The 12918-nt window shown below is 42.4% G+C and overlaps 1 protein-coding gene across 5 annotated transcripts in view; it reads left to right on the top strand.

Moving 5' to 3' along the window:
• Positions 1-12918, top strand: part of NYAP2 (neuronal tyrosine-phosphorylated phosphoinositide-3-kinase adaptor 2) — a 152176-nt gene that overhangs the window by 32261 nt on the left and 106997 nt on the right. The window lies entirely within an intron of this gene.

Below are 12918 nucleotides of genomic sequence, written 5' to 3'. Positions count from 1 at the left end.
CTGTAAGGTTTTTATATAGAATTAAATTAATCCCTTCCAAAATATGATGAATCCAGAAATGAAAAGTTCTCTCTCAGAGCGAGAGATAGAGAGAGATACTGTTCCATTATCATTGTTTTCATTTTCTCATTGAGCCATACATTTCTAAGCACCTTAGTGAAAAATGCAAATGAAAATAGTTCAGATACCAGGAGAAACAAACTCTCTTTGTTAACTAGGAATTGCAGCCTTGGTTACAGTATGCTATAAATGATACTTCATGCTTTTAAAAAGCTGGTGCAAAGGGGCTATAGTTTTAGTTAAATTTGAATGGCATTGTTCCTAAGTATGCCCATAATCTGCATTAAATGGAGCAGGTGGGAATGGCCTTTGGTGAAATGCTTCCTTTTCTTAGGTATTCACCTGCTTCTTCAAAACCCACATGACCCACATCCAGAAGATATCTGGATGTGTCATATGCCCTTAGCAGTCTTCATTCTCTGAGTGACACTCCATATGTAGCCAAATGGCACCACATAGCACTGGTGTGGGTGCTATGTGGTGGCGCTGTGTTCTAAACCACCAAACCTCTTGGGCTTGCTGACTGGAAGGTTGGTGGTTTGAATCCCCACGACGGGGTGAGCTCCTGTTGCTCTGTCTCAGCTCCTGCCAGCCTAGCAGTTTGAAAGCATGCCACTGCGAGTAGATAAATAGGTACCGCTGTGGAGGGAAGGTAAACAGTGTTTCTGTGTGCTCTGGCTTCCATTGTGCCAGAGGCAGTTTAGTCATGCTGGCCACATGACCTGGAAAGCTGTCTGTGAACAAACACCGGCTCCCTCAGCCTGAAGTGAGATGAGTGACGCACCCCATAGTTGCCTTTGACTGGACTTAACCATCCAGGGGTCCTTTACCTTTGCTTTACATAGCACCACACACAAGAGAGATACCGGCACACAACATTTGCAGAAGTACAAATAATATTTGGTGGGGTGGACATAAATTGAGTGTATTAGGCAGCGGGAGTCCAATAATGAAGACAGAACATGCTCAGTGGATGTGGAATGCCAAATAAATCCATAGTTTAAGTATGGATAAACTCATAATTCTGGAGTAATTAGTGCAGTTACTTTCCCTCCACTTCTTAATACTATTCTTTCACTTTTTCATTAGAATGTTCACCCTGAAGAGATTATTCCAATTATACTTTTATTTCCAGGCAAGGATTCCCAGAGCAATCTAATCAATCCAATGTAGGGCTCTTTTACTCATAACACACCTATCACCTGGTTTCTCAGGACCTGATTACTCAATTGACCACAAAATATATAGGCAGCCCCGCTGAAAACCATTGTATCTGAAGTGATGTGAGGCGATATGAAAGACCTCACCATTCAAACAGGAAGTTTGCCGCTTGATACTGTAGTTGCCTGGTGAGGAAATAAATGTGGTTCTTTAAACTTTATTCAAAAGTTACAATACAGCTTTGTCCACTGCCATAATATCACAGAATGATCACGGCAGTCCTCAATCCCACATCACTGTCAGGTTGGCTCGCTGAAATAAATGTTTGAAGGGGGAATACCGGTAAGTGTTTGAAGGGCCTTGTAACAGGAAACATGGCATCTTTTTTTCAGTAGTCTATTAATGGCAGAAATAACTCCCAACTCTTTCAGAGTATGAAATTGAGAGAAATGCCAGATAAGCAATCAATGATCTAGGGGGGAAATAGGAAACAAGAAATATCACCTTATCAGAAAAATCTTTGTCTTTGTAAGTCAAAAGGGTCTTTTGGTCTTTTGCTCTTACATGCCTGTAATAGGGAAGAGTAAAATGCTTCATTTGGTTTTACTGGAATGCACTATGTCATCTGAAGGAGCAAAGGCACTTAGTGTTATTAAAAGAGATAATGTAATTGAATATGGTCCTAAAGCTACAAGGTAGTAGAATTTGCTGCAAGTATTGATGTATGAAATTTTAAACTTGCTGGAATAATACTTATGTCACTTCCTGCGTATATTTACAGCGCCTATGAAAATGAACATTTGGTATCAGCTGAAAACCATTAAACCATTTTTAAAGCATTAATAGTCACTGCTGATTTACTTTTTGTTGTAGCCTAACAAGTAAGCATGGCTTGTAATATATTAAAATACATGTGTTGCAGGTCCAGCCTCAGTGGGGTTGCGGGTGGTGGGGCAAAGGCATGATAAAGATGCAGTAACCACAGCACAACCAACTGGGATTTAAACAGGCCACAGCTTTATTGATTACAGCTGTTAACAGGCTTGGGTAGAGGCATCAGGTGTGTAAGCAGGGTTATCCAAGGTTAAGGATCTCCCTATGATGTACATCAAATTGGAGTGACCACCACAAGACTGCCATGTTGTGAGTTCCATGGCCCATCAGCTCCCCACCCTGGCATCTAGCCCAAAAGCACCTCCCCTGGATCCCTTTAAGGGGGTACTCTGATCCTTTGGCACACAGGGGCAGGGGTGGACAACTCCCTGTCTACTTAGCATAAGGATCCATCACAATGCCTTATCCGCCAGCAAGTTGTGACAGTTGCATTGAGGCAGGCAAAAACCCCAAGACAGAATTTGTCTGAAGGCAAAATCCTCCCTGGTCCCGAATTAGGTGATTGAGGACTTCCATAGCAAGGTCTCTCATACAACCTGCCTGCTTAAGGTAAGTGCAGTAGAACAGCGATAAAAAGGCTGGTGAATTACGGCAAAAGCCCATGAAGTTCTCACAGCAGTGCCAGTTCCATATGTATTGTCATAACAATTGCACTGCCAGCATGGACACTATACACAAAAGCCATAGAAGCAATGCTCTTACTGGCATGGTTCACTATGGGACTAGGAGAAATCTCTAATTGCTCATGATGCAGACATGCTATCAGTCAGAGTTATTAAATTGCATTCAACATGCATTAGACCAGGACCTATGGGATGGATATTAGATTTTTAAAATGCTGAGTCTCCATATAGGTTCAAGGGAAATCTTTCAGATGGTCTGATCTTCAAGTTTCCAGAAAGTTACCCATATTAGTCTCTGTTGCAGTAGAAGCAAGGACGAGTCTTGTTGCACCTTAAAGGTTAGCAAATTTATTATGGCATAAATGTTTATGGTCCACTCCTTCGGTTGCACAAAGTTTAGACCTCAGCTGGAGGGGTGTTCATCAGCTCTGTGTAGTCAACTCACAACTTACATGCATTTCAACTTTACACACTTAGCAGCCGACCAGTTGGAATTGCACAGATTACATGCTCTTAAGGTGGAGAGACTCCAGAGTCTGTGCAACAGTCTCCCAGAGTCAGGTAAGCAAGGCAGAGAGCTTTGCATGGGGGGAGGGGAAGGCGGGGCAATAAGACCCATTCAGCACATCAGCTCCAGAAGATAGGATTGCTGATGTGGAGGTGGTTCCAGGGGGTTATTTGGACTATACATGATTTCAGCTTTATGTACAACTCCTTGAAATGTAAACCCTGTGTAAGGTGCACATAAACAGCACTTCCTGAACTATTAGGTGAATAGAGATGATTCAGGTGAGAGTTGCACATTCCTGAGTTGGACTGTGCTATTAACAAGACATCTGGAATCAAATCAAATCAAATCAAATCAAGGGCTCTCTGAAATCTTGAGTTGATCTGTGGACTCAGGTGCCCAGAAAACAGTGCAATTCTAAAGCAACTGCTGCATTATTTTAAAATGAAACCAAGCTGACAAATGCCCTGAGCTTGAATGGGTGGTGGAGGGATCTTTAATTTGAATGAAAAGGCCTGAGTTTTAATCAGAATGAATTATGTTCACTTGTCCTTAACAGCTGTGATTCCCCAGCATTGTGGATATTGAGTGGACCTGGAAAGCCCCTCCTCACACAACGTGTTAAATACCAAGGTTTTTTGCTAATTGGATTTGATTTTAGAGCCACCATTCTGCACGGCACTTTGCGCAGAAACAGAAGCAAAAGGAGGAAAAGACAGGTCCCGACTTAATCACATATTAGTAACCTCAGGTGTTTCAGTATCAACTTATCGAAGAGTATCTTACCTATCTGCCTTTATTTCAGTTGAATCAATCAATCTGAAGTTGTATAATAAAAAAGTAACATAAGCGACTCTCAGAGATATTGGAGCAAGTGTGGGAATTATGTAATTTATGTAAGCAGTCGTAGTTAAAAAGACCATCTGCAATAGATTTCTTTTTCAGTAGTACACTGAAACTAAAATAACCCCTTGCAAGTTGTCTTTGACTCTCAGAATAGATTTTGTCAATCAATGATGAAGCAACTAAAGCTACATCCAGCTAATCTAACAATCAAAGCTTCTACCCCTAGTTAGTATGTTTACTTTATTCAGTATAGGGAAGTTTATGAGGAGTTGTGCCACATGCAATCTGGAGTGATAGCATAATTCTCTCTCTACACTGTGCACGAGGCCATAGCATGGCCCACACTGCGCATCCTGTTTTCTGTTAGGTCTCTATGTAAAAGCCACCTGACCCTCAACAGATAAAATGTAATGGAAAATTTGCTATTAGCTTGTGAGGCCATGATATCACAATAGGCAGCTTTGCTTGCTTGCGGCAGGGGTGCCCCAAAGTTAAAATCGTAGGATTAAATAGCCACATTCTGTGTAGAATTACAATACCTGGAGAGTGATTTATATTATCTTGTATGTATGCTCAGCTAGGATTTAAGTGGAACTCTGCAAATTTTAAGCCAGAATTTCTAATCCAATTCTTGGTGCTGACTGTTTGACCTGTTATCATCAGAGAGAGGCATTAAGCTTAATATGAAGCCCCTGCCAATATGGATTTCCAAAGCATTTGCAGCCTTCATAGTGCAAAAGTTCACCGACTACACTTCCCCCCTGAATAGAGTCCTCAGGGTCATCAAACACTGCAAGCATAACTAACTGTTATGCTTATTGTGTAGCACTCATATGCTTTGAAAATGCCATATTTATTTATTATCAAAACATATTTGCAGTTAGGGAAGCTAACTGCACAATTGTGCACAATGGTCCTAAGTTCTACAGTGTTCATTATATCTAGAATGGGTGAACCTTTCAGTTTCTCACATTTTCTAATCTTCAGTTCTCCACATTTCTGCAGCAATTTGTAATTTGTTTACTTTTTAAATCCTCATGAAGATGCATCAGCATTTTGTGATTTATTTATTTTTTAAATCCCCATGAAAATTCATCACCGATTTGGTGTCAAAAGCAAAACTTCTGAGAAGCAGCCAGAGCAGTGAAGTGGAGTTTTGGTCAATGAAACGTTATATGGTACCACATACTAAAACATTAATGTCTGGGAGCAGGGAGGCATTTAGTGCAAGTATATCTTAATAGACACATTTTTGTATGCAGTTTTGACCATTGTCCAATTTATTGCAATAAACTTTCTCTAATGCATTTTTGTATGTTACTGTATTTTCACTATTATGTGCATTTTCTATTGTGACACACTGCTTGGAAAAATATAAAAGGATACCTGTGTTGGGGTCCATGCCGTGGCTTGAGAAGGGCAAATCAGGTAGTTTCTCATTCAAACATATCCAACATTAAATTTCTGGTGCTTAACTTATTTTTAAAGTTTTTTAAAAAAATAATTCCCCTTCTTATTTTATTGCAGCTGTCTTATTGCTTGTATTTCATTGCTTTTAGTTGATTTTGCTAATTGTGCTCTATTGAAGCCCCATTGAATTTGTTAGGATTTGTTTCAGAGTAGCCGTAGTTAGGATTGCACTGCTGGGTACCATTTGACTCAGATCTTAAACTGTCATCACTTTCTTCACTCCTTTTCATCTTAAAGGAGTCAATATATACCCACACTCCAATACACGAACCTCTTCTGAAATAATTATGTTTTTAATTAGTAGTAGTATGTTCTGTAATAGAATGCCCTGTAGGGTGAACTGCTTTGAATAAGGATGGGATTTATATTGGAATTCATATTTTTTTCACCCAATACCTAGATTTTATTTACTTATTCATTTGAAGTATTTCTATACCACCCTAGCATTAGCAATAATACAGTGGTACCTCGGGTTAAGTACTTAATTCATTCCGGAGGTCCGTACTTAACCTGAAACTGTTCTTAACCTGAAGCACCACTTTAGCTAATGGGGCCTCCTGCTGCTGCCACGCCGCCGGAGCACAATTTCTGTTCTCATCCTGAAGCAAAGTTCTTAACCTGAAGCACTATTTCTGGGTTAGCGGAGTCTTTAACCTGAAGCGTATGTAACCTGAAGCGTATGTAACCCGAGGTACCACTGTACCAAGGAAGACCACACCAGGTTCTTCTCCCCTGTAGCTCTTTGTACACCCCCAAATCTGTTCTGGAGGTTGACCCCATCGTGCAGACAGATTATGAGAGACTATGGAGGAAGAAGAAGAGTGAGTGGAAGACCACTGACCAAACAGAAATGCATTGCACAATCAGATAGACATCCTTGGACGTCATGTCTTTTTTTAAGTAAGCAAACTGTTATAAAATCCATATTCTGCCATCTTCTTTAAGAGAAAAGAAAAATGGGAAGGAAAACTAAAAAAAAAAAAAGTCACAAATACTTCAGGCCACTTTCAAGCAAATATTAAACTTTCTCGAGACTTCATTAGCTCATGCTATACGGGGAAGAAATGCCTCTCGTCTCTTTCTCCTAACAGTTCCTCCAGCAAGGTAGAATTACTAATGGCTTTTCTACAGTGAAGAGTCAAGGTGAAATTATACCTAGAGAATACCTCCTGCCTGATCTGATGCAGGCACCAGCTGCTCTACATTTCATCTCCCTCTGCATGTGACAGGCTATAAAAGAACAACCACAGGGACTGTTGACATTGCGTGCGATAGCCAGCATGATTTATGCATTGTTGTGTTGAGTCAGGAAATCGTGAACGTCAAATTAAAGCAATGTGCAAAGCTTGCCATATGACAGAAGTCCTAGTCTACGTGAACTCTTGCAGCTACAACAGTGAAACGCAGCATTGAAGGAGCAGAAGCATTCTTTATGGACGGGCCTGAGTGGGGGGCTGTGCCAAATGTTGGCCCGTTTCAATATTCAGGAATTAGGCAGGCTAACTTGATGTACTACTTATCTTCTGTCTTTCTGATTTGGCACCATCCCCCACTCCATTTTCCTGGACAATCGGGAAACTTGTAGTGAATGTGAAGATGTTACAGCACTAACTATCCAGTCAAATCTGGCTATGTTTGGACATCATGAAGGCAAACAAAGCTATTTTTTTCTGTTCTCTTTTTATCCCCGCCTAAACCAGTGGGCATCCTGTTAAGGTAGATTGGTAAAAAAAGAAAAGAAAGGGGGGAGGTTAATATTTTTTTTTATTTTGAATTACATATGGGATACCATAATCTACGGTGGGATGCGGGTGGCACTGTGGGTTAAACCACAGAGCCTAGGACTTGCCGATCAGAAGGTTGGCGGTTTGAATCCCCGCGACGGGGTGAGCTCCCCTTGCTCGGTCCCTGCTCCTGCCAACCTAGCAGTTCAAAGCACGTTAAAGTGAAAGTAGATAAATAGGTACCGCTCTGGTGGGAAGGTAAATGGCGTTTCTGTGCGCTGCTCTGGTTCGCCAGAAGCGGCTTAGTCATGCTGGCTACATGACCCAGAAGCTGTACCTTATTGGCTCCCTCGGCCAATAAAGCGAGATGAGTGCCGCAACCCCAGAGTCAGTCATGACTGGACCCAATGGTCAGGGGTCCCTTTACCTTTACCTTTACCATAATCTATTCAGGGCTTAGGGCCTCCAAAAATCTAAATGCACCCCTGTGCTACAGGTATATTATCTGGCATTTTGTGAGAGAGAAGTTACAGCAGAGGGGGACAGCAAGTGCTTTATATGCAAGACATTCCTATCTGGTTAATTCCTCATACCAGCCAATTAAAAGGACTAGACAGCAAGTGAAGTCAAAGTCCTCTGACTGAGTCCCTGGAGCTTAACTGCAGCCAGGCAGTAATGGGACAGACCAGTCTTCTCCAGCCTGGTGCCCTCGACTTTCTTCTGGATTTCATCTCCCATCAGCCCCAACAAGCAAGGCTAGTGGCCAGAGATTATGCAACTTGTAGCTCAAAGTATCTGGATAGCGTCAGGTTGGGGAAAGCTGGGCTAGATGGACAGAAAGTGTTGCCTAGCATATGATCCTAATCCTAAGGAGCTCATGGGGTTGAAAGGCCATGAAGCAAAACTCAGTGGCAGAGCATCGGCTCTGCATGTGAAAGGTCCCAGGTTTGATCCCCAAAATCTCAAAGAGGGTCTGCAAATGACCCCTGTTTGAGATCCTGGAGAGCAGCTTCCAATCAGCAAAGGCAATAAAACTGAGTTGGATGAATAAAAGTCTGACTCACTATCAGGCAGATTCCTATGATCTAACAGTTCTTTCCAATCAGACTCCCAATTGTTTTGGGTTTTCTTTATACAAAATCTCCTTTACAATGGTACCTCGGTAGTCAAATGGAATCCTGACTCGGCCCCAGACACACTGACCAGATGTCTGGAAGCTGTGGCTGGATGGTTACGTGGGAGCCAGTTGAAGTTAAATCCTTCGAAGACAGAGGTCCTCTGGCTGGGACGGGGCGATATGGGATTGAGGGGGCAACTCCCATCTCCCATCTCTTGCGGGGGTGCAATTAGTGCCAGCATCGTCCATTAAGAGTTTGGGTGTAATCTTCGATACCTCCCTCTCTATGGAGGTGCAGATTACAGCTATAACAAAGGCGGCATTTTTCATCTCCACCAAGCTAAGCAGTTGGCTCCTTATCTCTATCGCCCTGACCTAGCCACTGTGATCCACATGACAGTCACCTCCAGACTGGATTATTGTAACTCGCTCTATGTGGGGCTGCCCTTGAGACTGACCCAGAAACTCCAGCAGGTGCAGAATGCCGCGGCGAGACTCCTTATGGGGTCTTCGCTGTGAGATCATATTCATCCGGTACTATACCAGCTGCACTGGCTCCCGGTGGAGTACAGGATCAGGTTTAAGGTGCTGGTTTTAACCTTTAAAGCCCTATACGGCCTAGGACCCTCGTACCTACGGGACCGCCTCTCCTGGTATGTCCCATAGAGAAATTTATGGTCTGCAAATAAAAACATCCTGAAGATCCCAGGCCACAGAGAGGTTAGGCTGGCCTCAACTAGAGCCAGGGCTTTCTTGGCTGCGGCTCCAATCTGGTGGAACGCTCTGTCACAAGAGACTAGGGCCCTGCGGGACCTGACATCTTTCCGCAGGGCCTGCAAGACAGAGCTGTTCCACCAGGCCTTTGATCAGGGCGCAGCCTGACCCCCTCCTCTGGCAATCTGCACAGAATGTTGCTTAATGGTTGCCATTAATTTGATTTTAATTAATTTTATAATGAATGTTTTTAGAATGTTGGATTATTTTGATTGTTGTTAGCCGCCCTGAGCCCAGCTTCGGCTGGGGAGGGCGGGATATAAATAAATTTTTATTATTATTATTATTATTATTATTATTATTATTATTATTATTATTCCAGAAGTTCGTCCGACTTCCAAAACGTTCAGAAACCAAGGCACGGCTTCCGATTGGCTGCAGGAAGCTCCTTCAGCCAATGGGAAGCTGCGAAAGCCAAAACAGACATTTGGGTTCCAAAGAACGTTCACAGACCAGAACACTCATTTCTCGGTCTGTGGCATTCGGGAGCTAAAACATTCAACTTGCAAGGCATTCGGGACCCCAGGTACGACTGTATTTGTTTCTTTTTTTAACATCCAGAGTTTGCAGGCCAGTCCTTTTCTTTTGGGCATATCTTTAAACCTTCATTATGACTGGAGTCTCTAAAACTGCAGTCCTGTATATGTCTACTCTGAAGTAAGTGCCATTGAGTTCAGTAGGATTTACTCCCAAGTAAACATGCATAGGATTGCAGTGGCTGTCAGTTGTCATGGTAAACACCTTTTCCTCTCACACAGAGCAGTGATGTTTTTTTCTTACAGTAAGAACCTGCTGTGGGTTTCTTTCTTCTCCTCCTCCTGTGGATCAAAGACTCCACTCATTGTCGAGAACACATCTTTCTTTTCCAGTACTTGAACATAAAAACATAATTAAACCAGAAGAAAGCAAAATTTCCTCAGGCACACCTAAGCTATCAGAGCCCAGTACTTTAAGAGACCTGGTGTTCACCTTCAGTACATTTAATGCACACCGTTAATAATGGCTGCAATTCAACAGATGACTCCATTATGCAAGATGCCCTTTCATGACTCTCCAGGGAGCTTTTGTAAGTAGGCAGTGATAAGTGTCATTTAATCTTAACCACGTCTTGCATGCCACATGTCAGGTATAAATAATATATAATTGCATAACATCTTTCCTTTGGTTAATGAAGCAAAATTATGATTGCTGGGGAAAGTTCTGTTCTTGGTTTTTTTAATTAAAAATATTTAGATTGGAATAGGGGCAAGTGTCATAAAATATTATTTTTTTCAGGACCTGTAGGAAAATACCAGCTTTCATGTCTTACAATGTATTGTCTAAGTGATAACTCCCCCCTTTCCCTCTGCTATTCTGATTATTAATCAACTGTGTAATTGAATTGGCAAGACTTTCATTGGTAAATCAATCACTCAATATCTTTTAGTGAATTCTCACTCCTGGTAAGAGATAGTTTATAGGATGGGGATAAGGAACACCATAGATTAGGTTTCTAAAACAAGACATTGAATCATAGCATTGTGGAGTTGGAAGAGATCCTAAAGGGATCCTGTAAAAATTCTTACCCATCATCTAAGCCTCTAGGGCATACTGATGACAACCAAGCTGTAGCATCCAAGGCTTGTATTGACTTTTCCACACTAACCACCTCAGACTACCCCAGTGGAGTCATTTTGTGGGCTAGAGCAATACTGAAATTCCCTTTGGTGTTCTATGACCTGCAACATAATACACAGAGGTATCCAAGCCCTGGATAGAGAGGCAATCTGGAACAAGAGAAACCCTGTAATATAGTCAAGAAAATAAAACAAATCATCATCAGTTGGTCATCCTTTTTGGACACCCAAATATGCTCCTGATATCAGATTTTTTACTTTTCCAGCTTTTGGCAGCAGAAGCCCTAATAATAACAATCTTTCAGAGATCACTGATATCAGAAATGCTTTAAAGTGTGGGTTTCTTTGGGGTAAAATCCAAGGATACATTTTAACAGCTCTAGAAAGTCAACTGCGTTCACTTAAATACAGCAATATAGGTTAGAGAAGACTGTAGATATAAGTCAACAGTGGCTATAACTGAGCATCCAGGCCTGATCCTTGTATTTACCATGCTCTTAGCATGCTGTCAGTATGAGCGTTAGGGAGCCACAGAGTGTGAAGCTAAGAGCCAGGAGGTGTGTGCTCTTGTAGCACAATTTTCTGTTCAGTTATCGGCACTACTTACGTGTGTATGAGAGAGGGGGAGTGTGATGGATGCAATGTATGTGGGATCAACGTTATCTCAACAAACATATAAAGGGAAGACTTTTCTTTTTGGCACATTCTATAAATGAGCTAAACATTAATATTGTGGCTAAGCTTTTGGACAACTGGTTTTAATTGTGCAGATCGTTATTTGTATGAATAATTGCTACATTTGATTTTCATTCATAAAGTTACTTATGCAACGGCAGATGTTGGAGGTCTAGAATCCCAAAGTGTGCTTGTACCACTGTCATTGACTCTTTGTTTGTTTATTTTTTATGTAAAAAACCCTCATGAAACACTACTTATTTGGCTGCTGCTATCCACCTTTAATAGGTATCTGATTTAGTTACAAGCTCTCGAGCATGTGTGAAAGATACAGGCATGCTTGACTTGAAGTGTTCTGAGAGAAAAAATGTTAAAATAAAATAGAAATAAATAATCGAGCATCGATGTTCCAAAGCTATTTACAGAACCTAGAAAATGGGCAGGCTGCAAGTGGCCCAAGCTCCTGTTCAGTTGGCCATACTGTCTACTGCACAAAGCATTCTTTGCCAACCTGATGCACTCCAAATGTTTTGGAATGCAACTTCCATCAGCCCCAGGCAGCACAGTCATGCCCTGGAGCTGATGGGAACTGTAGTCCAAGGCATCTGGAAGATACCCAGCTAGGCAAGGCTAGAACAAAGAAACAAGAACAAGAATTTTTATCTCACAGTGAAAGAAGCATCAGTTGGTATATCTGACCCCAATGTTTATGCCTGCTGTGAGTGCAAAATGGTAGTAGTAGACAGCTACCAGAGTCCAGAAGTTAGTTCTGCTCCCTATGAACATTTTTTGCAGTTGCAGCTGTGTGGCTGTCATCCCAGGGAGGTTTGGGCTAACTTTGACAGGCTGCTGTTGTCACCACCAGTGTGTCGCTGTCAAAGGGAACAACTTCAAAGGAATCGTTGCACTTTAGGTCATCCATTTAGGTTGACATGACAGTGAGTGCCACCCCCTTTAAGTCTACCTTCTACAATAGTATAGGATCATGTGTTGGACTCTATCCCATTGTGGGAACTATTAATATTGGAAGTGCTTCCACATTTTTTAAAAAGGCTGAACAGTTCTTTATACTGATCACTCATTCATCCTGAGCTACTGAATATTTGGGATGGGATGATGTTGCAAGCGCCCAGGGCCATCTTACCCATAGGCGCTAGGGGTGCAGGGCGCCGGGCTCTCAGGGGTGCCAGGCCAAGAGTCCGGGGCCCAAGAGTCAAGTCTGGGGAAGAGCCCGCCCATTGGTCGGAGTGCCGCAATGGGCTCTTCTGCTGTGGGAGGTTCTGTGTCGTGAGTTTGGGGGCGACTGAGTCAGCAAGACGCTGAGGCAGCCGGCCGGCTCTGCTCTCCTGTGCACCTGGGACTAGGCAACCTGGGGGGGGGGGCGGATCTTTGCACCCCGGTGCCGCATATGCTTAGGACAGCCCTGCAAGCACCTCTTAATTCCTCTAAT

This window comes from Podarcis bocagei, assembly GCF_964188305.1.
Source record: "Podarcis bocagei genome assembly, chromosome: 4".
NCBI classification, from domain to species: Eukaryota; Metazoa; Chordata; class Lepidosauria; order Squamata; family Lacertidae; genus Podarcis; species Podarcis bocagei.
The sequence above is the reverse complement of the archived record's forward strand: the minus strand, read 5'-3'. Positions and strand labels throughout refer to the sequence as shown.